The sequence below is a fragment of the Monodelphis domestica genome, chromosome 3 (genome assembly GCF_027887165.1).
Source record: "Monodelphis domestica isolate mMonDom1 chromosome 3, mMonDom1.pri, whole genome shotgun sequence".
NCBI classification, from domain to species: domain Eukaryota; kingdom Metazoa; phylum Chordata; class Mammalia; order Didelphimorphia; family Didelphidae; genus Monodelphis; species Monodelphis domestica.
Genome location: NC_077229.1, coordinates 12,113,205 through 12,129,620, shown reverse-complemented (window position 1 = coordinate 12,129,620; position 16,416 = coordinate 12,113,205). Strand labels below are relative to the sequence as shown.

At 41.7% G+C, this 16,416-nt stretch overlaps 1 protein-coding gene across 1 annotated transcript in view; it reads left to right on the top strand.

Moving 5' to 3' along the window:
• Positions 1-16,416, top strand: part of LOC130457891 (zinc finger protein 331-like) — a 48,592-nt gene that overhangs the window by 19,255 nt on the left and 12,921 nt on the right. Inside the window, 1 exon segment of the mRNA XM_056820563.1 lies at positions 14,061-14,198. The gene's annotated coding sequence lies outside the window, so the exon portion shown is untranslated.

Genomic DNA, 16,416 nt, shown 5'->3' with positions numbered 1-16,416 from the left:
CTATTGTCTGGTGAAGTGGGACCTTCCCTCAGGGGGAAACCTCTCCTGTGACAAGGTCAAAACATGGGGTTTATACCCTTAAACCAAGTAAATTTGGGGTCTCTGTATTTCCATGTTGACACAGGACTGAGACACAGGAAGTTGGCTAAGGCAAAGGGTGTGGTTCTCACTCCTTCCTTCCTGACTCCTTCAGTTGACTCCAAGTGACTCTCCTCTGAATGGTGAGGTTTGAAGAGAGTTCAAGGATTGATATCATAAATTAAAGGTCTACAAAAGGGGTTTATTCTTATATTAAGGGAAATGAAGGGAAAGGGATGAGATGGGGGGGGGGGGAAGGGATTTTCCTATTCTCTAAAGGTTTCTATTGATCTCCCAGGATGATAAAATCAAAGACCAGGGTTAATTGCCTATGACTCAATGTAGAAATTGCAAACTTCAAAAATGCTCTCATGGGTTCAATAACTCAAGGAGGGTAGGACAAGATAAAGAAAATATACACAGAGATTGTATAATACATAGGTGACCAGAAGAGGACTATGTGTTAATTTCTGAGATCATTTGTATATCTGTGGACATTGCTGCTGAGTCAACCTCTCAGAGCATTTCCCCTCTCCCTTTCCCTAATAAAGACTGCATGTATTCCTGAAAACATCTTATCCAGTCTCTTGTCTGCTCATTTGAGGAGGGATGGAGACCCTGAGATTCCATTCCACACATTCACCATTACCATCCCGTCCAATCTGAATTATCTATGCTTTATTACATATTCATTGAGCACCTCCCAAGCCACACTGAAATAAATTTGGAAGGCGGCCCGTGATTTCTCTTTTGGGCCTTGCATTCTCACTCTTAATATTCTTATCCTATTTTCTTTCATTTCCACGTGTTCCATTAGTTCTTACATTTTCCTTCAATTTTCTTACCAAGGAGAATGTCATAGGGGTTCACGCCTTCCCTATCAAAAATACTGACTTGTCTGTGTTCCTTTATTCTTCACCCATTTTCTTAGACTCCTTGCTCCTTCTCAAGCCCCAACCCACAAAGGAAAATTCTTTTTATAACTGCCACTGGCCGGCAGGTTATAGAGACAATTCCTAAGAAGTTGTAACTCTCATCTAAAGAACTTCTTCAGGAATTATTTCCCCAAATATGATAACATTATGATTAATGAATTGTGTAAAAATGGAGATTTGAACCCCGGACTTCAATTCCCAGAAGTCCTTGGTAGTTCCCAGAATTCCCTACAATCTCACCAGAGATAACCACCTGGCCCAAGAACAAAATGGGTATTTAAACTGACTGTCCTGCCTACCCCTCTCTTGGCTTCCACCCTTACTATGGGAAGGCAGATCAGTAGCTCAGTGAATTGAGAGCCAGACCTAGAGAGGGGAGGTCCTTAGTGGAAATCTGGTGTCAGACACTTCCTGGCAGCGTGGCCCTGGGCAGGTCATATAACCCCTATTGCCTACCCTTACCAATCTCTTGCCTTCTGACAATAGGCAGATGATGATGATGATGAGGTCACATAAGAATTCGTAATACATATTAACTTCACACATAAGAACATGCACATATACCATCACACATAAGCACAACGTGGAAAGAAATCTCATGGATTGGGTAAGTATATAACATCTCATAATTAGAACACACACAAAATTCATACTGTTATAATTGTGAGTTTCTGTGAAAAATTCAGACAAAGGAAATTTTATCTGCATGATTTAAAGAGAACTCACATACAAAAAGTATCATAATTGTACATATGTAAAATTTGTACAGACAAAACTATGTACATTTAGAAAGTACTAATGGAACTAACATTCTAACAATATAATTTTAAGTTACTGACATTTTAACAACTGACACACAGGGTAAGATTAGACAAGACATTTGAAATTATAAATAGATTAGGGACAGATGGATAGCATATGTAACATAAGTTAAGTTACATAGTAATGTCAGGAATGTATATTATTTATAAAATTTTACTTAGCACAGGCTATATAGATCATTAGGAAATAAGGATGTTATATTGTTTTAAAATGTTTAAATTGCTGCATTGTTTATTATTGTTTTCAAAACCATATTTCTGTACTGAACTTGTATGTTATGACCTACCCCACTCCCCTTCATCCCAAATCTTATAATAGGGTTAGATGGATTAGAATAGTAAAGACAGACTACGATTTTTATGCCATTGATTGTTTAAAAAATTATGGGACTTTGCTTCATGATTTTGTCTTATTCCAGGAGAAGAGAATACAAAAAGACATTGCACAGTGCCAAAGAAGCACAAAACTATTTGCATAGTGCCAATCGAGCACAAGGTTAAAAAGGACCAAACCAATCCAGGTAGGATTGATGAACTTCTAACCCAATACGAAAGGCCTTGAACCTAGTATGAGATTTGAGGTTACGATGCTTGACATATGTTAAGATGGAGGACACCTTGTACCACACTCCTTGTGAAATATTCACAGACAAGTACCAAAGTTTGGCTATCATCCTAGCTCCCCCTATCCCTGAGAGTGAAGGTAAAATCAGACCAGGGAATGACACTTCCCTATAACACAAAAATCTAGTCCTTTTTTCTCTCTTATACTATGGAAACTTCCTGTAGTCTTGGCTGCAAATGGGTAAGTGAAATATTACTGAATTTTGTCCTACAGACTTGTGGGAGAGAAATCACTTTAATTTGGCCCTGATTCAAGGACCTGTTATAAATTTTATTTTTCTTTTATTTATAATTTTTACACATTAAGACTTTGATAGTCTATATTTCATCCAGAAGTTATCTTTTCTTTTGTATTTGGATTTTTTTAGGTGTTTTTGATTTCTCTTGCCAATTGATTCATATACCTCATAATTCCTCCATGCCTCCCTAAGTGATTCCTGTGTTTTTCAACACCCTCTTCGGGGGGAATGTATTACTATTCTAAAATACAAAGTTTAAATTCTTTTGAGAGTAATTTTAGGTTAAGAAACATGCTACCTCTCCAAATCCAGAAAGTGAACTGTTTGGAAAAGGAATCATGAAGATGCCTCCACAGACCACATATTGCACCAGAAGATCCAGAGTGAACTTTGGGATAAGGTGATTTGAACTGTGTAGGGTTGAATGCATTTGTTTTGTATACATACTCTTATGCCTAAGAAATCTGCCCCATAACTGGCTTTTTGTCAATGGGCCTAGCAATCATTGGTTTTGTTCTCTTTTCCTCTTATCCTCAAATTATTGTAATTTCAAAGTTGGTTATGTTTACAAGATCCATTGGAGAGACTAGTGTTCCATGGATCTCAGTGGGGAATGTATAATTGAAAATCTGTTACTCTAAGAAAGAAGTGCATTTTCCTGGAACCCAAAGATTTCCTGTCATTACATACTTCCTGTAGACAGGGGATATTAGGTGGGGATGTGGAGATTCTCTTTTTGGCTCTCTTGGCAAGTATGGAAGTGGTGAGTGGGGATTTTGAAATGGTTAAACAGTCATGGGCATGTGGTCTTTATTTTGTATCCTCTTTATTTCTTGATTTCTAATGATCATTAATAAATCTCCTAAAATATACTATTTTATTATTGAGATCCAATTTTTCTACATATCTTGGAAAGAATAATAGTCCGTTGTATTTCTTTCTAAAGTGTGACCCTATTTTACAAAAAACTTACTGGGTCAAATAAGGGTTAAGTGACTTGACAAAGGTTACAGATAGTGATTGTCTGAGATTGAATGAGAACTCAGATTTTCTTGATGCAAAGACTGGTTATATCCACTGCAGCCACCCACCCCCACCCCCAGCAACCCATCCTGCACTTACCATGATGCTAAATGTTGGCTACAATGCTGGTCTAAATCACAGAAGGCACTGGGTACACCAAGACTATAGCATCTGTAAGGGGAGAAAGGGGTTATTTTTTAAAGGATTGGATTTTATATTTTAAGTGTGGTCACCAGGAATTTAATTAATTCCAAAGAGATTTTATTTACAATTTCATTACAAAATGTAGAAAGAGTGAAGCAAGAAATCAGAGGGAGGATAAGATAAGATATCTAACCTTAGCACTAAGTAGTTTATCTCCACCACCCTGCCTCAGGCAGAGACAGTTAGTTTCTGCCAACCTCAGCACCTGTGGAAGTCTCTCTCAAGAGTAAGGCTTTTCCTGAGGCTGGTCTCTTCAGAGAAAAACCAACAGTTAAGAGTCAGCTTTTTACTCACCACGTGTCAGTCTAGTCAGGAACATGGTCTCAGGTCCAGTCAACAGATCAAAGAATGAAGAATTCCCAGATCTTTTTCTCTCAAGAACTTTCACTCCAACTCCCAGTTCCAAGTCAAACTCCACTTTTAAAGACATTTTCTCTTGCATCACTTCCCCTTATTCCATGTCTACTAATCACAGTTGACACTGCTCTAGGACTGCCCAGAAGGCAGTTGGTCGATTTTGATTCGTTACCCACTATCATACACATGGGTCACAGACCTCCCTCTCTGCTTCCTCAGAGCCAGGTAAAAATTCTAAGCCCCAGCCAGGGGAAAGGAATCTCAAGACAATGGGCCTTTCTTGGGGGTTCACACCTCCAGAAAGGCAAGGAAACTAAGTCAGCCTTTCACTCACCAAGGTGACCATCTAAAAGGAAAGCAGTCTGAGGTCTCCTGCATGAGCTCCTTCAGGGGTCCAGTTCCACAGCCAAGTGTCTTCACTCCAAGTCTGAGTCTTCCAGGCTCTCCTCAAGTGTCTGTCTTCCAGTCTCTCCTCCAAATGACTTCTTCCAGTCTCTCCTCCAAGTGACTCTTTTTCACTCCAAGCCCAAGTCACTGATTTCCAGTCAAGCTCTGAGTGACTGATCCTTCAATCTAGCAAACCATCCTGTGTGTCCCAGTTTCCTATATTTAAAGATCTTTTTCTCTTGTGTCACTGTCCGGGCCGGCCGGAATGCAACGGTGGGGTTCGTGGAGCAGCCACCTAAAAAGACCATAGGGGGAGAGAGGGGAGACCAAGCACGCAATAGAGAGACAGTCTGTCTGATAGTGTCAAGGCTCCGTTTATTGCAGGTGCAAGGCAAGAATATATATGCTTGAGGTAAAAAGGGGGGGTGGTGGTGATTAAAGACGGTTTGTACCAGGAGGGAACATGAAGAATCGTTATGTTTTGTGGCTGTTGGTCTTGGCGACGCCTGGGAGGTAACTTGTTTGTTAAGTTTCCCTAGGATCTTAAATCTTGTTTCAGGTCAAGTTGTCCCCGAATATGGTCTCTGACAATTCCCCCTTTCTTTTTTATAGAGGGAAGGTTTTAAGTCAGGACCGCAGCGACGGCCCCTGTCTTAGGCTACACAGGGGGAGTTGCTTGACCATCAAGGGTCAAGGACCTGTGCTATTCCTGTCATTGGGTTACCGCCCTGCTAGTAAATTGGAGACGATCGGTAGGGGTGTGTGGTTGGTCAGTATCTGTTATTTCGATATGATGATATTGGACCGTAGGGAACTTAGTAAGGGCTGAGTCAATGTTTGATTTGATAAATCCTTTGATAAATCCAGTCAGGCATTGGAAAGCCCAAGGGCCAAAGGTGAGTATTAGGAGGATGATAATAAAGGGAACTATTATTGTGGGAATTAGGGTAGAAAGCCAAGGGGATTTTCTCAAAAGATTGTTGTACCATCCTTCTTGGGCCTCGGCCTCCTTTTTTCTAAGGGCTAGGCATTCTCTTAATTTTGCCATTGATTCTCTGACCATGCCCGTGTGGTCAGCATAAAAACAACATTCTTCTTTAATGGCTACACATAATCCCCCATATTTTAAATAAATCAGGTCGAGGCCACGTCTGTTCTGCAGTACAACTTCTGAGAGGGAGGATAGGGAATTTGCTAAAGCAGAGACAGACTTTTCTAGGACATCAAGGTCATATGTCATAGCAGAATGTAAAGTTGTAAGGTGTTGGGTCTGTAGGAAAGCGGTGGTGCCGGTACCAATGCCGGCAGCAAGACCACCAATACCTAGAATAATGGCAATAGTAGAGAGGGGTTCCCGTACAATCCGAGGGAACGGAGACAAAATTTTGTCCAAAGCGGTGTCTGTGTGATAGGTAATTCTGGGCCATAATTGTATAAGCACATAGAATTCGGAGGAGGTATTAAAAACCTGAAGGGAAATGCAGGGGGTGAGGCCGGTGTTGCAGGCCCAAAAGGTGTTATTGGGGCTTCTAAATAATAAGGGGAATGGGAGATGGGAAGGGTAACATTACAAAGATGGGAGTGAGAGGAAGGGGGGTGACCTATGCAAAGGCCTTTTCCGGAGACTTCGGAAAGGGTGAGGCGGTGAGGGGACCGGGCGCAGTGAGGGGAAGGGGCAGAGGTGTTGTGAGGGTGATCGGTAAAGGCAATTCCTTCATAGTATGGGGGCTGCGAGTGGAGACATAGCCAACAGCTGATCGTAAGGTTCGGGGTGGTAGCATTCAGAACCAAATAGGAGCTATCAATGAGGTTGAGGAGTCTATCAGTGGTACCAGGAGGTACTTTGGGAATAGGGGTAAGTGAGAGAGTAGCGGAGGGGAATTGGGTGGGGGAGAGGGGTCGGGGGGGGGGGGCTGAGGGTACTGATATGAAGGGCGGTGTTGGTTGGTGAGAACAAAATTAGGACCCATAGAGATGGTAATAGGGGTCACGCACAGTTGGAGTGTGAAGAGAAGGACATCATCAGGGCCAAATTTATAAAGGTGCAGTCCCCAGATGAGTCCTTCCGTCCAACGGGGATCCGTTTTGCCCTTGTTGGTGAATTTAATAATAAGGGGGTTACAATTGGGGGGATCAAAGGAGCAGGTCTGAGGGCGGGAGGAATTTCGGGCGATGGTAATCAAATCTTTGTTGGTGATCCAATGAGCAGTGCCAAAAGTCACACAGCCCCATGTGGCACAGAATCCATCTGACTGGTCCCCGCAGTGGTCTGGCTGGCCGAATCCAGGGCAGCCGTATGGAGGGAACTGGGTATATTGGGTCCAATGGTCCTGAATCGGGAGGCCGGGCACATTTGGGGCGCAATAGTGCATTGATGACTGGTACGGGATACCGAGGACACAAAGGTCGATTGTCAGTTGGGGGAACCATGTAAGGCGCGGCCACTGGGAACTGGAGACAGAGGCAAGAACGGCTTGATTAACTGGATTGACAATCTCCCATACTTGATGAATGGGGATGTGTGGGCTTCCTGATCTGGCGGCTGGTAGCAGGAGACAGATGAGGGTTACTGTCAGAACGGTCGCCATCTGTTCCATTGTGAAGTAGCTGAAAGAGAACAGAAGACTTCTCAGGGATGGGCCCTGGAAGGTGGTTAAGGGGAGGGGATAAGCGCGCGGGGGCATTCGTGGTTTTGATCAATCCAGACGGGACCCAGCGGGCGTTGTTCGCCTTGGCATCAAAGATACAAGCTGAGCCTTTTCCCCAAGTGAGGACAGGGTCAGGGCCTTGCCAGAGGCCTGTAAGTGGGTCTCGCCAAAGGACTTTTGCTAGATCAGATGTGGTGTGTGGATGCCAGTGGCGATCAGCAGCGGAGCGCTCCTCCTCGTCCAGAGTGAGGAAGTTAACAAAAAGTGCATGTGCAAGAAGCAGGGTCTGGTTGCCACATAGTGGGTAAAGGGTTTCTTGGGTCTTAAGTTTGAAAAGGGTGTTCTTGAGGGTTTGGTGTGCACGTTCAACAATACCTTGTCCTTGTGGGTTGTAAGGGATACCTGTAACATGTTTTATGCCTAACTGGGAACAGAATTGTTTAAAGGCCTGGCTGGTGTAGCCAGGGCCATTATCTGTTTTGATGGAGAGGGGTTTCCCCATCATGGACATAGCAAGGAACATATGTTTGATAACGTGCTTTGTGGCTTCGCCGGATTGTGCAGATGCAAAAAGAAAGCCGCTAAACGTATCAATGGAGACATGAACATATTTGAGTCTAGCGAAAGAGGGGACGTGAGTAACGTCCATTTGCCATAGATGGCCGGGGAGAAGACCTCGGGGGTTGATCCCCAGATGGGGTTCAGGCAAGAGAGTAACACAATTCTTGCAACCTTTAACAATTGACCTGGCCTGTTCCCTGGTGATTTTGTAGGCCAGGCGAAGGGTTTGAGAGTTGAGGTGGTGAAGTCTATGTGCCTCTGTTGCAAGGGAGACAGGATCGGTTGAGGGATGGGGAGAGGGGGTAGTTGTGGTAACCAAAGCAGCTAAGCAAGTGTGTTGATCCGCAAGATCGTTCCCGAAAGACAAAGGGCCCGGGAGGCCGGAGTGGGCACGTATGTGACCCGCGAAAAAGGGACAGGACCGCCGTCTAATGGCTTGTTGAAGTTGGGAAAAAAGGGAAAAGGTAGCGGTTGTTGGCTGAACAGCGGGAACAATCTCGAGTTGGAGCAGAGATTGAACAACGTATCTGCTATCCGAGTAGAGGTTAAATGGGGTATCAGGCAGGGAATGGAAGACAGTTAGGGCTGCATAAAGCTCTACCAGCTGTGCAGACTCATAAGGTGTTTTGATAGAGCGGGGACGGTTATTCATAACTATGGCGGCAAGGCCAGTTTTAGAGCCATCCACGAAGACCGTGGGTGCTCCCGGGATAGGCGAGGATCGGGTTTGGCGTGTAAGTATGAAGGGGGTAAGGGTGAAAAACTGCAATAATTTATTAATGGGCATGTGGTTGTCCAAGATGCCCTGGTAGGTAGAGATGAGTATAGCCCAATTATCATTTTGAGATTTGAGCCAGTCAAGCTGCTCCTTGTTATAGGGGGAAACCACATGGTCAGGGGAGCGGCCGAAATGCCGGGTGGAGAGACGGATGCCCATCATTGCTAATCGGGCAATCAGGTCAGGATAAGGGGCGAGAATCTTCCGGTTATACATAGGGAGGTGGATCCAGATGAGGGGAGAGGGATCTTGCCATAGAAGTCCCGTGGGGGAGAATTCAGTGGGAAAGATGAGAAGGTAAAGGGGAAGGTGGGGAGAAAAATATCCAATGTTCTGTGTAGCTATAGCTTGTTCTACTTTCTTAAGGGAAGCTTCGCCTGCTGGGGTTAGATGGTCACCTTGGTGAGTGAAAGCCTGACTTAGTTTCCCTGCACTTCTGGAAGTGTGAACCTCTGACAAAGGCCCATTGTCTTGAGACATTTCCCTGATTAAGGCCTTAGAATTTCTACCTGGCTCAGAGGAAGCTGGAGTTTTCTCTCTCTCTCTCTCTCTCTCTCTCTCATTCCTTTATATTTTCCCTCTATAGTAAAAATAAACTACCATAAATTCCATTTTTACTTTAGTAATTCATTTTGGGATTTAGAAATCAAATCCCTGGCAACCACCTATTTGATATTCAGTTCAACCACAAAAAATTTAACAATTATTTGGCTGACCCCAATGGTTGTGATGAAATACCCTCAATCTTCTTCACTTTTCTAAACTTTTTCTTTACTGTGATTATCCCTATGTCAGCTTTTAATAGCTTATTTTGAATCTACACAAATCAGCTGAAGAGGTAAGTTTGCTGTTTCCAATTCTTCCTTGTCTTAGGGAATAATCAACCTAAAGCTCAGCTTGAGTATAACTCAAGTTGACTAGAAAGTGTGGAGGAGAGTTTGGGGAAGATTGTGGCTTTATAAAAAACAGTGAAATGAATTTAAAACCACCCCAAAGTACTAGTGACTTATCTCTCCATACTTCGTCATTATGAGGATCTCTGTCCCACCCTGTTCTACACAATATGGCTCCTAGTTCGAAAACCATCCCCTCCGAAACCCAATTTATTCCTTCCCCTACTACCCAACCCACTCTTACCCCTCTACTGCCCCACCCCTTGTGCATCCTCCCACCCCCAGCCTCTGCCCCTTCTTCCTTTACCCTTCTGTCCCACCCTGCCCAATTCATTTTCCATAGTACTCCTACCTCTCATCCTTCTGGCACTATGGGCCCACAACCTCTTCCCCTCAGTTTGTCCACCCCTTCCCCTTCTCTTACCTACCCCATTGAAAATGGAGCAAGAAGGCTAGAGACAGAAACACGAGAAAATTCAGATAGCAATTTCTTCCCTTTAAGGGAAATTCCAACTTTCAATAAAAATGGGAACTTAGTATCTATAAGACAACATACACCTTTTAGTCCTAAAGATTTACATAAATTCAAGGAAGACCTTCCCTCATTTGAGGAAGAACTAATATTAATTATAAAAAGATTGGAGAACATAATCAAAACTTTTGACCCCACTTTATCCAAGATGTCAAAATTTTATTAGAAAAATTTATGACAAACAGAGAGAAAAACAAAGTCATCTCTTTGGCTAATCAGAAGTGATGTAGGGGAGCAAATTATTGGCCAACTGAAAATCTACATTGGAACCCCAAAGTTGAACCTCATTATACAAAACTAAACCAGGCCAGAGAAGCATTCTTGACAGTCATGAGAGTGTACTCTAATAGACCAGATTCATGGTCTAAATTTGAAAGCACCAAACAAGAAATATATGAGACTCCCTCCCAGTTTATGTATAGACTTATTGATATGGGGAATATATATATGGACTTTGATCTATCCAGAGAAAGAGACATTAGACAAATACGTAGACAATTTGTTAAAAATTGTTCTTCAGTGGTAAAAGACTATTTTAAAACTAGCTGCCTGTACTGGGACTCTATGGACCTTGAAGATCTGAGGAGAGTAGCAGTCTATGTTTATAAGGGCCATGTTTATAAGGTGTGAGGAAAACAGTAAATCAATGGAAGACTTACAGAAAGAAATTGAAATGTTAAAAAATAACAACCTGAAAAATCAGGAAGAGACCATAGCCCCATTTCAGTAATCCATAGATAAATCCATAACATGCCTTTACTGTAGAAAAAGAGTCCAAGTAATGATGATCTGTAAAAACTGGTTATGGGAAAAAAGAAATAATAAGAACTTTAGAAATAACAACTATAGGGGGCAGCTGGGTAGCTCAGTGGATTGAGAGTCAGGACTAGAGACGGGAGGTCCTAGGTTCAAATCTGGCCTAAGACACTTCCCAGCTGTGTGACCCTGGGCAAGTCACTTGATTCGCATTGCCTAGCCCTTACCACTCTTCTGCCTTGGAGTCAATACACAGTATTGACTCCAAGACAGAAGGTAAGGGTTTAAAAAAAGAAAGAAAGAAATAACAACTATAGAAATGAAATTAATAATGATCATAGAAACCACAACTTTAGAACTGATAGAAATAACTATAATGACTATAGGAATCAAAATTTTAGAAATCAAATTTATAGAAATAGAAATTGGGAAAATGATAACTCAAACCAACTAACTCTACAATAGTATAACTTAAGTGGAGCTCGTCCAAAAAAAATACTCGGGTTGCTACTACTTCTCCATGTGGGGCCGAAGGTGGTGCCCCTTAGACTCTTATTGTTTTTGTTTATATAACTCTTCAGTTCTGTCTCCCCTCCAAATAGTAGCAAAGAAGAAGAAATGGATTTTTTAAATGCAGTACCTCTGTGACTGATTATACCTTCTGTTAATAATGAATAATTGACTATATTGATTCTATTTAACTATTGATTATGATAATACTTACCTATTCATGGCTGATAAAAGAATCTGCTGATTGAACTGACAAAGTGGTGAGTGTAAAGGCTGATTTAATTCCTTGATCTTTCTGGACACGTGAAGCCTCAGGGAAAAGGCCCATCATCTTGAGACTCCTTTCCCCTGGCCAACAGGCTCTCCCACACCTGATGGATTTCTTTAAGTGTATCTTTGTGCCACCAAAGCATAAAGAAGAATATCACATTGCAGACTGGGCAAAAATCTCATTTCTTAATGAGGTAGTTTCAGAAGGTTCTGATTCTTCAGGTGACTCAAGGGAGAGTTAGTTGTCGTCGAGATAAAAGCAGGAGAAAATTCCCAAAGAATCAAATGAAAGAGCACAAGTGTTATTCAAAAAATCATCAGACCAAGGAAAACCGGAAAGTTTCATCACACAGATTTCTTTTTCTTAGAGAAATGAAGATACAATATTGGACCATTTGTTGTGGGTTTGGCCTAAGGTATTACTATGATGGCCTTCAATCTTCTCTTCATCCTCTCAGCTTGTAAACAGAAGAAATGTGTGTACAGAGAGAGTAATCCAGAAAGCAAAGGTCATCCAGTAGCAGTTGACAACATTAACTAACATCAGGCTTCTTTGCAATATAGTCGTCCATCCTCAATGTCAGAAAACTCCATCTCAGATTTCAGATGTCACAGGTAGTTCTTTGAGGCCCCCAAACCATCTATTCTCAGACAGTTAGGAATAGGTCTCCTCTTTAGTATACTTAATTCTATGGTTCCCTGTTGTTTGTGGAGGTTCTTTATATATTCCTGTTAAAATCTTTTCTTTTTTCATAAAGCAGATCTCAGGACAGATTAGACAACTTTTTAATTCAACAACTTTTCAGAGTCACAAATGGATTCTACCCATAGATCTGCTTAGAATCACCCCCTTGAGTTCTGCCAGACAAAGTCTCTACCTGTAACTGTTCCAGATCATATTCTTCAGTAACTTGTGGCTTTTTTCTGGAATGGTGGATTACCAGCTTCATGATCAAGAACTCATCAGACAACTATAACTGAACTCAAGACTCAAAATAATGTTAGTGACTGTCCCAAAAGCTCTTCCCTCAAATAGCAAATCTTACCAATCAGGTGTTCAGAGCAGAAATTTTTCCAGGAATCACATGCAGAAAATATATTTCATCCCACAAGTTTTATTTGATTTCCTTTTAGTTAGAACTCATCCTGGCATAAGGATTAATTATTTGATATAATTGCTCTAAAAACTCATGATTTCCTTATTAATCTTTAATTGAAAAATGTAATGTGTACATTTAATAAAGTCTGTGAAGTTTTTTGTGTAAACTTGGGTAGTAGGCTTAAGACCAAATTTCCTGTAAAGAAGATTTGACACCAACCTAAATTTTATTTTTATAGCTAATTGTTATAATTCTTATAAAATGAACTATAAGCTTTACTTTTAACTTAAGATTAATGTTATTAAAATGACCATAAAGGATAATATTGCTATAATCTTAAAAGAGGTACGGATTTTCCTTATATACGAGTGATAAGTCATATACTTTTCTTCTGTGTTTGTGCTCCCACAGTTCTTTCTCTCAATGTGGATAGTTTTCTTTCTTATGAGTCTCTCAGGATTATCTTGAGTCATTATATTACTACTAGTAGCAAAGTTCATCATTCCTTACAGCACAATAGTATTCTATCACCATCATCTACCACAGTTCAGTCATGTCCCAATCAAGGGATATCCCCTCACTTTCCAATTTCATACCCCACAAAAAGTGGGGATATGAGTATTTTTGTACGACCATTTTTTAATTATCCTTTTGGGATACAAATCAAGTAGAGGTGTTTCTAGATCAAAGGACATGCATTCTTTTAAAGCCGGTTGGGCATAATTCCAAATTGAATGACATAATATCTTTGCATGTATAGGGAGAAGGGGGAAATTTGTTCCATTGTGAAAATTACTGCATGAGAGTTAAAAAGAGAGAAGTCATTTTTCTGCTTAGCTTACAAAATTTACCAAGAACGACCATATGAAAGTCCATCCAAAATGAAGAGAACAGAATATCTGGAAGGTTACCTGAGATCGACAAAATTATAGCAATAATAGATGAGTGACTTTTAGGGAACATAGAAACGGCAATAGCGAAAGACTGCCCAATATGCAAGGAAAGCATGCTCAGGCACAGGGTTTGAGTTGTAGTCAAAACCAGAACATAAGCTGTGAAATATGATGAGTATCTTGGACTTGCCTGTGTCACAGGTCTGTTGTGAAGTTTCACTGTTATTATACGTGAAAATATGTCTAAAATCTATCTTGTAGATAAGACCAAATGGTGTATCCAAAGACTGGCTCTGTTTGTTTAAGTTTAAAAACTCTTTTTTGCCTGGGAAAATAGAATAAAAATCATTTTACTTTCTGCCATCAGAGGAAAGTACTTATATAGCTCTATGTGTGTGTGTGTCCTCGTCCTCCTTCCTTCTGTGTTTATATCATAATTTGTTTTCTTCAGAGGCAGAGACTTAATTTTGAAGTGAAGGAGATGTCTACAAAACTGAGGCTTTTTGTGGAAGGACCTGGCTCCCGAAGAAGCATGAATGAGGTTCCCCATGATTGCATTTTGAGAGAAATCTGTGACTCTGATATGCAGGTAAATAAAAAACTATAGAGTGATTTTAAATTTGATGAAACTGCAGAGAAATTCAGCCCATATTCAGACCTAAATCAGTATATAAAATTGACGTCAGAAAATGACTATTGTCAGGATAGTGTTAAACGAGTTTTCTTCATCTCTCCCTCTGACTTTAAGAGGCAAGGGAGCAGAAATATTTCTCAGGCAGAGCATTCTGCTGAGTGGGGGGTGAGTTGCAGGCTGTCATTTGATGACTGGAGAGTGAGTGACTGGTCGGGCAGTTAAGACTGGCAGTTCAGGGAAAGTTGGGCATGAGTTGGTCCTTGCGGGTTGATTGCTGGTAGTGTGGGTTGTTTAGTTGAATTATATAAAGGTGGGCCTGACCTTACTAACAGCAAAGACCTTTAAGGAGCAGAGGATGCTGGGAGAGAAGAGGAGACTTGGCAAAGCTCCATGGAGAATTCTGGGCTTCTGAATGGAGATCCCAAAGAGGCAGGAAGCATTTCCCTGCTGGGGATCTTGCCAAGAACTAAATAGAGGTTTCAGCTAAATCTTGCCCTGAGACCACTGCTACTAAGTAGTTCCTTCAAGTAAACATCTCAGCAAAGTTTCAAGACTCTTCTGACTTGGGAGTGTCATGGACTCCCTACTCTGGAGCCTGGCCCTCTCCCTTTGCCTTTTGCATCTGTTCTGACTATTCTTTATCCCAATGGTATTAAAATTAGGAGTGAGGGAATTAGCTGGGTTTGGGAAGGAGAAACTCAGATTTAGCTTGACAACTGTCTGCATTACTGACCTTGTAGGACAAATATATACCAGGGACTCTGACTCCCTCTTTCCAACTCCTGTACAAGCTTTATAGTCATTGCTTATTAAACCATTCTTTTTTTTTAACCCTTTCCTTCCATCTTGGAATCAATACTCTGTATTGGTTCAAAAGCAGAAGAGTGGTAAGGGCTAGGCAATGGGGGAGTCAAGTGACTTCGCAAGGTCACACAGCTGGGAAGTGTCTGAGGCTAGATTTGAACCTAGGACCTCCCATCTCTAGGCCTAGCTCTCAATCCACTGATCTACCCAGCTGCCCCCTTATTAAACCTTTCTTAATCGCCATCGTATATTTCTTTTGGTTTATCTCCTAGAGCTAAGGGAAGGTAATTTGCTGAAGCTATAGATTAACCTCAGGAGAGGATTAATCCAGATCCTCCCCTGCTGAGTTAAGGGACTCAAGGGAAGTATGTGTCCCTGAGCTCTCCATTCCAGGGAATTTGAGGATAGCCATCAATTCATCTGATATAAGAGATCTCCCTTCAACTTCCCATCACCCTCATGTAGGGAGGGATCCCCTATTTCCAGTGCAGCACCCCTGACAGCAACACCTATCAGGAGTGAGGGAGAATAGGAGTCAACCCATCAAGGCTCCTATCTCACAGCACTCTGCTGCCTTTCACAACAACCTCACTTTAGGACATTCTTAACCATCATTATAATAACACCAAAGTCTAGTTCACTTATAATCCTTACCGAATGTAAACAGTGTGGAAAGGCTTCTATTTTATTTATTCATTTTTTTAAGCCCTTACCTCCCATCTGTTACAAGGGAATCACTTTAAAAGACTGATATATATTAATTTAAGGTCGCCAAGGAATTCAGCTATGTAATTCCTTAATGAAAACTCAAGTCAGCAGTAAATCTTTTATGGAGTTTAATTACAATAGGAGTAAGAAAGGAATTAGAGATAGAGAGAGAGAAAAAGGGAGAGAAGGGAATAGGGCTTAAATACCCCTTCTGTTTAGGCTGGGCCAAAAGGCCCAAGCCCTTAGAAGGCTGGGGCAAAGAAAAGAGATCAGTCCCTATTACTCACGTGACCAAAATGGAGAAACAGTCTCAGAGGCCCCCACTTTCAGCTTCCTTCAGAGCAAGCTTCTCAGAGCACACCATAACCACTCCGGCCAACTCCTCAACCACCACCCCGAGTCTTCAGACTCCCCTATCTTTAAGGAAACCATCCAAGTTGCCTCCCCTCAGTCCTCACATCTACCAATCACCTGTCCATCAATTTCCCTGTGCCAATGGAGGCTCTAGCTTAACCCAGGACCGCCCAGAGGCTTTGCACATGTCTGTTGAAGGTCATATTTTCAAATGATTAAATCTTTGCTCCTTTGCTACAGCCCTTTCTAAATCCTGTTAACCTGAGTAGGGTAGAGATTGGAATAATTAAATTTTGATCTAGGCTGC